The 12218-nt window shown below is 39.0% G+C and overlaps 1 protein-coding gene and 1 pseudogene across 2 annotated transcripts in view; both read right to left on the bottom strand.

Moving 5' to 3' along the window:
- The window catches only part of PRIM2 (DNA primase subunit 2), a 307896-nt gene that overhangs the window by 255855 nt on the left and 39823 nt on the right, over positions 1-12218 (bottom strand). The window lies entirely within an intron of this gene.
- LOC112641806 (eukaryotic translation initiation factor 4B-like) lies at positions 8037-9478 on the bottom strand (annotated as a pseudogene).

Genomic DNA, 12218 nt, shown 5'->3' with positions numbered 1-12218 from the left:
CTGCCAGCACTCCTAAGAGAAGATTAAAACAGCACTCTGGTGAGGCAAACGTTCCACCCAGGAAACAAGTAAGAGGCTGCCTCGTGTAGACTGCGCTGCTACTCACCTTATATTTCTCAGTGAGAAAAGGGTGTACATCCCCTACCTGCTGGACTCATATTGCATTGCCATGTGACTTGCTTTGGCCAGTAAAATCTAAGTGACATGTGTCACACCCAAACAAAATCTGTATTAAGCATGTGGTTTACCCAATTCTCTCCCCGCTGAGCCACAGCAACTGATGCAATTTCAGAGAAAGGGTGCTCAGTCAATCTGAGTCACAGCATCAATAGGACACAGAGCAGAGCTGAAGATGAACCACATAAGACACAGAGCAAGAACAAGAAACAAACAATTTCAGTAGTCATTGAGATTTAGGGATAATTTGTTACCACTGAATGAATAACCCTATCCTGACTAACAGAGTTATCTCCATGCTCTTTGGATCCCACATTTTTATCAATAAAATATTGAGCACATACCTCCACTACATGTGTTTTTATAAATTACATATATTAGTGTACATTATGTACTTATAATATGCCTTCCCCCTCCCAAAAAAAATGTAAAAGGAATGAGATTACAAATGTGTAAGTTGAATTATTTATTTCCTTCCCACACTCCCAAATGATCATCTTCAGCAAACCACTTTGGAATCACTGGTCTATTACAATAATCTCTAAAGATATAAATAAGGCTTCTCTGAAACTCTATAAACTTATCAGTAATAATCATGTTTATAAATATTTGGCTGAAGTTTTCTACTTGCATCCACACAGCTTTCTCTCTCTCAGACCCCTGTCCTTAAACAAGGATGTACCTCAGATTTGCAATGGAGTCGTTCAAAATTACAGATTCCTGGTGACTCCCAGACTTCTAGAATGAACCCCAGGTGTGTGTGTGTGTGTGTGTGTGTGTATGTATTTTTTTTTTGTAAAGACCCATTAGTGATTTTGATTTTGATACATATACCAGTCTAAAGAGAAGTCCCAGGGAAAGAATCCTCTTTTTTCAAAGATTTTATTTTTAAGTAAGATCTACAGCCAACATAGGGCTCAAACTCACAACCCTGAGATCAAGAGTCACATGTGCCACCAAATGAGCCAGCCAGGTGCCCCAAGAATCCTCTCTCTTCTAAAATAAATTTATCAAATCCTGGCAATACCACCATCAATTCTAACATTTGATTTTTTTATGTGGAATTCTTTTTAAAAACATTGAGAACCTACTATGTACCAAGCACTATTTCCAGAAGATGGGATCTAGCTATAAACTAGCAAAACAAAACAAAACTGCTCTCATGAAGCTCACATTTTAATGAGACAGACAATACACAATAAACAAGAAATTATAAGGCCACAATCTAGGCACAGGAAGTCAAGAAGTGATTTACACTGTGATTTTTAAAAGATGATTCTTATGCTCAATAGAGAAGGAACAGTAAGAGGGATCAGAGTGTAAGAAAGGGAATTACTTAGGGAAAAGATGATGGTGGCCTAAACCAGAGAAGCGTTGGTAGGAAAAAAAAAAAGGGAACACATTTGGAATATATTTTAGAATAGCACAGATGGACAGACTGTAAATGAAGAGAATGAAGAAAAAGACTCCTAGGTTTGGAACTCTAGCCACTGGGCAGATAGTGATATCATTTACTATTTTTCTTGATCCTCATTATCCACTGTTATTTATATTTTACTTTGATACAGATTTGTCCTATATATCTTGTTGCAAGTCACCTCAAGTCCTTTGTGGAAAGGGACATGACATCAATACATGTAAATAAATGATGAAAGTATAAAATGAAACACACGTGTACTAGCAGGTAAAAAGACATGCTAACAATTCCAACAATATTAAAAAAAAACAATTCCAACAATATTAATGCAATTATTACTAGAAAGACTGTTTAAAATATCCAGCGTACAATGAAACAATTAGGAATCATTTCTTTTACAATGAAATAAAAAATTTATCAATGAAACAAATAGCAAACTTCCTGGTTTTTAATATTGCTTTCACTATTTTTTTTTAACTTATTTGAGAAAGAGAGAGAGAGAGAAAGCATGAGTTGGGGGGAGGAGCAGAAGGAGAGGGAGAAGCAGACTCCCCACAGAGCAGAGAGCCTGAGCCTGATGTGGGGCTTGATTCTAGGACCCTGAGATCATGATGAACTGAGCCAAAGGCAGACACTTAACCACAGGAGCCATCTAGGTGTCCCAATACTGCTATCACTATTTGTTTTTTTTTTTTTTAAGATTTTATTCATTTATTCATGAGAAACACAGAGGAGAGAGAGAGAGAGAGGCAGAGACACAGGCAGAGGGAAAAGCAGGCTCTATGCAGGGAGCCTGACATGGGACTGGATCCCGGGTCTCCAGGATCAGCCCTGGGCTGAAGGTGGCGCTAAACCGCTGAGCCATCCGGGCTGCCCTACTATCACTATTTCTAATAAATATTGTTCTATATTGGTAGTAAGTATTGTGATCTATATAGAGTACTTTGTTTCTCAAATGCCCTGTGACCTGTTAATTAATCTTACTGTAGGGTTTAAAAATGGCTGCAGGGATGCCTGGGTGGTTCAGTGGTTTAGCGCCTGCCTTCAACCCAAAGCGTGATCCTGGAGTCCCAGGATCGAGTCCACATCGGGCTCCCTGCATGGAGCCTGCTTCTCTCTCTGCCTGTGTCTCTGCCCCCCTCTCTCTGTCTCTCATGAATAAATAAAATCTTTAAAAATAAATAAATAAAAATGGCTGCAAATTCTTTGACATTCCTATTAAGCTCTACCCATTAAAAACTGAGATCAGTTTGTCCTCCCTATGATCCGGCCTGGACTCTGACTGCTGTGTCCAACAGTATGGCATGAGTGACGCCATTCCGTGCCTGATATTTGAGAGGACTGACAGCTTCTGCCTTGTTCTCTTAAAGTCCTGGGTCACCAAAGAAGTCATCTAATTCCCTTGCTTTCAGGATCACATGAAGGAGATCCCAGCAGAGTCTAGCCTTGTACAGTCCTCACCTCAGTACCAGGCATATGAGTAAGGCTGCCTTGGACATGCCTACACCAGACTAGTTACCAACCAAGTAACCCCACGTGATACCAAGTAGAGCAGAAAAATTGCCCTGTGGAGAGCCCCGTATGAATCCCTGACCCTCAAGACTGTGAAATATTATAAACTGGTTATTATTTTAAGATTTAGAGTTTGATTTTGGTTTTAAGTTTTGATATTAGGTTTTAAAATTATTATTATTTTAGATTTGGGGGTAGTTGTTACACAGTAATAAATAGCCAGAACACTTATCAACCTAAAATAAAAGTTAGTTTAAAACATTTTTTCTACCTAACATCCAATTCTCTTTTTTATATATACTTTATTATGTTTTAGTAATCTCTACACCCAATGTGAGACTCAAATTCACAACCCTGAGATCAAGAATCGCATGCTCTTCCAACTGAGACAACCAGTGCCCCTACAATCCAATTTTTAAAACATATTTTCTATATTTAAATATACAAAAGAGAGCCATATAATAGGAAAAAATGAAAATAAATTGTTAATAATCAGTAAATTTTTAGGAAACAGAGAAAACAGGAAATAAAGGAAATAATTATCACTGTTGCCATGTTAATTAACCAAATTGATAGCATGGTATGTTATGTCACTTAGAAATTCTTTGTCATTTATAATCATTTGAAACATTCGGTTAGAAAACAAACAATAATTTAACATCCTGAGATTCTAATTAGTATGTTGATGTCTCTGTAATTCTGCCAAGCTGATCAATGTAAAAATCAATCGTCTGGTTACTTTATTACTGCTTATTTTTTTAATAGCACAGGCACATTTTGAATATACTAAAATTTATACTACACAGAAAAGATTAATTCTGTAAACTTATGCTCATTTCTTCTCTTTTACAAGAAAAGCACCCCCCACCCTGCCAAAACTGGGTAATTTATACAATTCTTAAAAGTCTCCTAAATAAATCAAAACAGCAGTAATTCCTGAGCTGGACATGACAGGACCAGAACCTTACAATCTGCCAGGTTGTATCAGATACACATTCCATCCCATCCTAACCCATCACACAAATATTTCTTCAGCATCTTCTATGAGCCAGGTACAGCACCAAGAGACAACACAAACAAAGGATGCTACCTTATAAATTAACTATTATTTAACCATAGGGAAATCTTATAAAAGAAGAGAAGTTAACTCTACTAACAATTAATTAATCTGAAAGAAGAAGCCACTCACAAGAGGAAAGAGCCTGGTTTCTGGCATGCAATGGAAGAGTAAAGGTCTGTGAAGGCCAGAATGTCCACCAAGCCTGATGCTTAGCCCTGCTTATACAAGTTAGAGATAAGCAAAGTGAAAGGAAGCACACTCATTAAAGTGGAAGAGAGGGGACAAAGTGATCCACTCCAGGAAGCTAATTTCAGAACCCACCTCAGAGACTCTTTGCTTAAACTATAGATAAATTGAGGTGAAAGTCACCAATGGCACTACTAGGGCATTGGCTTTAGCTGAAGCTTGCAAAACAGCACTACACAGGGTAACCAGGCAGCATTTTTTTTAAAGATTTATTTATTTAAGAAAGACAAAGAATGTGCACCCAGAGTGGTGAGGGGCAGAGGGAGAGGAAGAGAGAATCCAAGCAGACTCTGTACTCAGTGCAGAACCTGATGTAGCTGTTACTGAGAAAATCTGGAGCCTGCTTCTCCCTCTGCCTGTGTCTCTGTCTCTCTCTCTCTCTGTTTCTCTCATGAATAAATAAGTAAAATCTATAAAAAAAAAAAAAAAAAAAGAAGGAACGAAAAACAAGCACAAACAACATCAAGAACAGACTACACAAATTTTAAATCTTAAAATTATCAGATATAAATTAAAAAGCAACCTACATATAGAGGAGAACAACAGATTTTAAACTTCAAAGAACAAAAATCCATTTAACATAACTTTTTTTTTTAAGATTTATTCGTTTTAGAGAGAGAACGCGAGAGCAAGCATTCAGGGAGTGAGGTAGGGAAGAGGGAGAGAGAGAATCTCTAGTAGACTCCCTGCTGAGTGGGAGGCCTGACATGAGGCTCAATCTAAGAATCCTGAGATCATGACCTGAACCAAAACCAAGAGTTGGACATGTAACTGACTGAGCCACCCAGGAGTCCCTAATACAGAAATCACAACAGCCAAATTTTAAAACCTAATGGCAACAACTGACAAAACAGAATAGAAAAACAAGCTGAGGGATCCCTGGGTGGCGCAGAGGTTTAGTGCCTGCCTTTGGCCCAGGGCGCGATCCTGGAGACCCGGGATCGAATCCCACTTCGGGCTCCCGGTGCATGGAGCCTGCTTCTCCCTCTGCCTACGTTTCTGCCTCTCTCTCTCTCTCTCTCTCTCTCTGTGACTATCATAAATAAATAAAAATTTTTTAAAATTAAAAAAAAAAAAAAACAAAAACAAAAAAGAAAAACAAGTTGAGTATTGATTCAAGAGAAATAATCTAGAATTTAACAGACAAAGAATAAAAAAGGAAACGCAGCTATTAGAATGTTATGTGAAGGACTAACTAAAAATATCTAAAATACATTTGACAGAATCCTAGGCAGAGAAGAAAGAATTAGGACAAGAGCACCAATCAACAGATTTGAGAAGCCTAGTGAAACTCAGGAAAATAAAAACTGCTCAACAAACAGAATGGTTAAATCAAGCAGAAGTGAATCAACATATCTTAAAAGGAGTCAATGAGCAAGGTGGCTACCTTTTGTTTTTTTTAACTGTAAAGATCGGATTTATTTGGAGAAAACAAGCCAAAAATAAAAAACACAACTCAAAGGATGGAATTTTACATCTCAAGACAACCCCCAGGTAATAGTCTACAGATTATAAATCATTTCCATAGAAGATACTTTGTACAAATTTTACATATATAAAGGAGCAGGACATACTCCCCGTTTCTGTTTTAATGCGGGCGGGGAGGAGAAAGGGGAATGGGAAAAACAGCTTCTTTTGGACACAACTATTTGGAAGAAGTAGACCTACAGAAGGCAAACCCTACCTTTACATCCTCTATACCAAATAGTTTAAAAAAAAAAAAAAAAAACTCTTTCAGTTTTGGGTATCTCTAAAAGCCACTTCCTGGCTACTGGCCAATCCAAGCCAATTATATACAATTACTTCACATGGTCTTTTATGTCCACTGAGTAAATGATTCATTATGCCCACTGCTACAGCACTCATAACCAACATGTCTAAATGGCTGGGCAGTGTCTAACCTAGGACTGACAAGAGACCAAAGTGCCGCTTCTCTGCAGGTACCAATATCACCTATAAGGATACCATCTACTGGGCTGACAGTAGAAAAGTGCACATAAAAGCATTCAAGTTCAGCTAATATGCTGCAAGAGAAACAAGGATCTTGTTAAATAGCTCTCTTTATCATCGTTTGTTCTCTCCAGGGAAGCTAAAACAAACAAACAAACCCACACATTGGTCAATAGCCATGGCCACATTATAAATGCAAACATTTATAATGTAGGTGTAGGATTTGGGTGGAGAGAAGGGAAACTTGTAAAAACAAAACAAAACCCCCAAACAAAGTTGTAAGAATGGCTCACAATTTAATTGTCCCTATTTATCCAACCTCACTGACCACCTAAAACCATTAATTCCAGAATTTCCTGAGATATAAAAGGGATCAAAGAATAGGAATAGGAGTAAAGGGAGGAAGAGTAAAAAGACATGAAAAAGCTGAGATGTGCTGGAGAAAAGCAAGGAGTTTCCGCTTCTGCTTCCTGGGGTTGATACAGAATGCCTCTATCAGGTGTGTGATTTATTTCTTAAGATTTCATTTGACAGAAAGCGAGAGCACAAGCAGGTGGAGCCGCAGAGGGAGAAGACACAGGCTCCCTGCTAAGCAGGGAGCCTGATGTGTGGCTCAATCCCAGGACCCCAATATCATGACCTGAGCAGAAGGCAGATGTTTAACTCACTGAGCCACCTAAGTGCTCCCAGGTGTGTAATTTAAATAGAAACTGCTTTTTGGGAGGTAACAGCAAAGAGTAGCACGAAGAACATAAGACCAGGACAAGAGTCTAAATTTTTAAAGTTTCAAGATCTCAACAGTTCAAAGTTTCAGAACTTTCAGAAGGGATGCTGTTTAATAAAGGGTAAATCCCTTTCTCATAAAAGATCCAAATTCCCACAACCCCCAAGTGCTTCCTGCTCCAGAGTTCACCACTGGTCACACCATTTCCCCATTCATGCAAAATAATTCATCCCTTCCCCACAGCTCCTTTTCAAACTACAATTCTCCCACTTACTTTGGTCACCAAGCAGTCCTATTGTTTAGTGGCCTATAGACTCACTCCCAACTACCCCCTAGAGGGATAAAAATGAAGGAATTCTCCCAGGCTGGCCCCAGAAACTCAGAATTAAATAAGATGAAGGGCTGGAAAGCTTCCTGGAAACTAAAACAACTTCAGAGACTAAATCTATCTTTCCAAGGATGGAAAATTTATTCAAATCATGTTTTGAGAATTCATGTATGCCAGGGCGCCAGCATGGTTCAGTCAGTTAAGCACCTGCCTTCGGCTCAGGCCATGATCCCAGGGTCCTAGGATCAAGCCCCACAATGGGCTCCCTGCTCAGCGGGGAGTCTGCCTCTCGCTCTCCCTCTGCTCCTCCTCACACAGGCACACACACCCTTCCCCCCACCCCTGCCACCACACACTCTGTGAAATAAATAAATAAAATCCTTAAAAAGAAAAAAAAAAAAGGATGCCCGGGTGCCTCAGCAGTTTAGTGCCGCCTTCAGCCCAGGGCGTGATCCTGGAGACCCGGGATCGAGTCCCACGTCAGGCTCCCTGCGTAGAGCCTGCTTCTCCCTCTGCCTGTGTCTCTGCCTCTCTCTCTCTTTCTCTCTCTCTCTCTCTCTCTCTCTGTCATAAATAAATAAATAAATAAATAAATAAATAAATAAATAAATAAATAAAATAAATAAATCTTTTTTTTAAAAAAGGAAAAAAGAATTTATATATGCTACAATAGGATAATAAGAATTAAACAGTGGAAGCTGTACATCTCTTTCTCTCTGGCTACACTGGCAATTGTCCAGTTAGTTCAATATTTTAAAGGTTGCAACAGCATGCAAATGAATTTCATTTCATTGCAGGTTTTTGTTTTTGTTTTTTTCCAAAGTTAAGAAAGAAAGGTCTCCACGAGATGTTGAGTTTTACTGTCTTCTCTGGACAGAGTTTTGATTTGCTCTCAAATATTCCAGGATGAAAAGAGTAGGAGAAAGCAAGAATGCAAAGGTCTATTCAGTATAATCTTCCTCATTCTCATCTTTGCCATCAATGGAGAGAGTAGCATACTTGTTTAGAGAACTGAACTTGGAAGATGGATTTTCTTCAGTTTTCTCTGGCTCAGGTGTAGGTCAGCAGTCTTGATCCTTTCTGCCATCTTTCCCATCTGACTCCTTCTAGTGGTCTTTGTTCCATCTTCTGAACCGTGACTAGAGCTCCCACTTTGGCCCTTTGGGACCCTCACCCCAACTATTTTATTTTCATCTTTCCTTGCTATTCCTTCCTCAGATGGTAGAGCCGGAACTACTTCCCCCCACCACCACTTACAGGGATCACAGCTCTGTGTCTGAGCTCTTACTGAGAAAGAGTAAGAGGGTTGGGACTTCACATCACCCAAGCAACTCTCCTTTGGTGGAGGGACTGGCATTACCTTTAAAGGCTGTTGAGGTTTGGGAGGCTTGGAAGCCAGAGAAGGACAGTCTGCCTTCTTATTGAGTATTTCGTTTTCTAGAGACTTCTCCTTCTCTCTCCTTCCAGAATTTCTACCAGCTGTGGTAGTTTTGGCTCATCCAGATGGCCCTTCATTTCTCCTGCTCCTTCTGTAACCGCTCTTCTACTTCACAGTCTTTTAACAGCTCTGTCCACAGGCTTTGCCCCTCCAAGGATAGAGGTTGCTCAGCTAGACTGGCAAGTGCTGGCAGAGGAATCATCTTCCTTAGGAATACTCCAAGACTTTAGATTCAGTTTGGATTTTTTGGAGGGCGGGGGAGGTGAAGGCAAGAGGACCTCTGTCATCATGCCTGTAATTATCCCAAGAGTAATCCTCTCTGGCATTCCACGATCAATTATCTTGTCTGTCATATCTGTCTTCACAGTGGTCCCCACCTCCTCTGTAGTCATCATCCATACAGTACCCACTACCAAATGCTCTTCTGCTACTGCTCATCTTGGAATCATAGCCTCTGTCATAACCTCTGCTACTTCAGTTCACATAACAATCCCAGCCCCCATACTGATCCATGGGATCTCAGTGTGGGCCATTGATAGGAGAGTGGCTATCTTATCCTCAAAGGAGCTACAGGTAGATTATCAGCTGACTTCTCAATAGCAAAAATGAAAGCCAGAAGGCAGGAGAATTACACATCTTAAATGTGTTAAAAGAAAGTACTTATCTTAAAATCTTTAAAAAAAAAAATTGGCTGGCTGGCTAAGTCAGTAGAATGTGCGACTCTTTATCTCAGAGTTCTAAGTGCAAGCCTCACACTGGGCGCACAGATTACTTAAAAATAAAATCTTGAAGGAAGGAAGGAAGGAAGGAAGGAAGGAAGGAAGGAAGGAAGGAAGGAAGGAAGGAAAGAAGGAAGGAAGGAAGGAAGGGACCTGCCAACCTAAAATCCTACATCCAGCAAAAATTTCTTTCAACAAAGAATACAGTCTCCTTTCTTGCTTTTTGGTTTGGGTGACGATGCCTAAAAGGTGAAAGAAGTATAGTAATAAAAGAACTGTACTTCACTTCAAATTAATGCAACATAAGAATAGCTGGACATTTATGGAAAGATAAACATTAAATGTTCTCCTGTACATCTCCCTCATATACTCAAATATTTTTATTAACCGGTTACTTATTGTGTCATAATTACTCAAAACAAGTAAGAAGACCCAACAGGCACCATTTATATGCTTTCTTGGATATCCTTCCTACACACACTCATAATCACACTATGCCCAGTTCTGGAAATATTTACTGACTGCCAAGGCAGTTAACAGTTCAAGGTTGAACTCCTATGATTATAATTCATTTCACTCAAATATACTTGGAATTTTATTTCAATGTTGTTTTTTTTTTTTTAAAGATTTTACTTATTTATTCATGAGAGAAACAGAGAGAGAGAGAGAGAGAGAGAGAGAGAGAGAGAGAGAGGCAGAGACACAGGCAGAGGGAGAAGCAGGCTCCATGCAGGAAGCCCAACGTGGGACTCGATCCCGGGTCTCCAGGATCACGCCCTGGGCTGAAGGCAACACTAAACCGCTGAGCCATCTGGGCTGCCCCATTATTTCAATGGTTTAACAAAATATTCAATTAATGATTCTTCTGATTTTACATTATTAAACTTTATAAAAACTAAATATTTTGAAGCAACACTATAATGAATAGTAAGCATGCTTTACAACTACTGTAACCTGAAGTTTGTACTCCATTCCCCAGTTTCCCTATGAACTAAGTTAATCAAGTCTCTGAAATTTGCAACTGTTCCTTTAATTCCAAACTATTTATTTCAAGTACCCAGTTAATTGGCAGAATGCCTATTTCTTCACACAGATTTCTATTACTGAGCTTCAAATTTTCTTCTTTATGACATCTCCCTTATGTTATCTTCTGCAATAACCTTTTGGTGCACAATTAAAGGCCTCCCAAACTCCATCTTTGTTGAGGCTCCAACTGGCAAATGTCTTCCAAAATAACAAAAGAAAAGTAATTTTCCTTTCCCATTTTTATAATGTAGCCCAGTAGAAAACTGTTCAACTTTACTTGGTTTTAAGTTTTTAAACTATGTAGCACTTTGGACATTTTCAAGAAGAATGGAAGAGAGGCACCCAAACTCTGATTCACCAAAGATATGAGGATGACTGAAACTTTCCAAGTTAAGCAGCCAATAGCTGATGACAAAAATACGGCTTTATTTAAGTGGAGAAGAAAGGGTGAATGAAACCTGCTTACAAGTGAGTAGGGGTATCTGTCTGGCTCTGTCAGAAGAGCATTCGACTCTTGATCTCGGGGTTATGAGTTCAAGCCCCATGTTGGGTACAGAAATTACTTAAATAAATAAATAAACTTTTTTAAAAAAGTCAACAGGAACCCATGTGCAGCTGTGTATCCAAGCAAATGGAGAATGAAACAAGAGCTGAGAAAGATAAGGTCAGAAAAAGAAGTTGATTGGTTATATTTTCTTTTATAGGCCATGGGAAATCAAATTTTATTCTTATATTTACATTTCTGTCATATTATTTGAAATTCAAGCAGAGAGACTACTAGCTGTTTTTTGTGCCTGGTGGTCAAGAGAAAGGAGGTATTTATTCCAAGAGATGTTCAAATTCATAGGTTTGCAACTGAAAATATTAGAAAGCAGCTTTATGGCTTGACAAAGGCTTCCTGTTTATCGACCCAATTCAACATTTTTAGTTCCTCAGAAAATCATTCAAACATTTGATGGTACAGTTGGCACAATATCCCACCCACCAGAACAGCTCTGCTACCTCCTTCCTGCCTTATCTTTTAAGAGTCAGTTCAAATTCTGTCAACTCAGTGATGCCCTCCTAGATTAATCCAGTGTGTAGCAATACCCTCTTTACTTTTTCTTAACTCTTAGAAACTGTATCAAACATTCTGGCATGTGATTATTTTGCCTTGTTCTCTGTTTCACGAAAACAGTCTCTACTCTCTCAAACTAAAAATGTATTAATATAAATCCTCCATAAGGTAGAACATAATGCTGACATACATAAAGCATTTATCAAATATTAACTGTAAAGTACTATGAAGGACACCAGTAGCTCCAGATTTTCTAGGTCGTATACACTTGGGAGTAGAATTCTGGTAGCTAGGGACCTAGCTTAAAGATACATTTGCATAGCAAGCACACTTTTTATAATCTGTCACACTTTTTATAATCTGTGTATTAATTTGGGTACCTTAGTAGGGAAGAGGCTGGCAGATTCAAGTCCCTCCAAGCTGATTCCTGATGATCACAGGGATTTATTTTTTTTTTTTAATTTTTTTTTTTATTTATTTATGATAGTCACACACAGGGAGAGAGAGAGAGAGGCAGAGACATAGGCGGAGGGAGAAGCAGGCTCCATGCACCAGGAGCCCGAC

Source organism: Canis lupus, chromosome 12 (assembly GCF_003254725.2).
Source record: "Canis lupus dingo isolate Sandy chromosome 12, ASM325472v2, whole genome shotgun sequence".
Lineage (NCBI taxonomy): Eukaryota > Metazoa > Chordata > Mammalia > Carnivora > Canidae > Canis > Canis lupus.
Note: the sequence above shows the minus strand (reverse complement) of the source record. Positions and strands in the feature narration are given on the sequence as shown.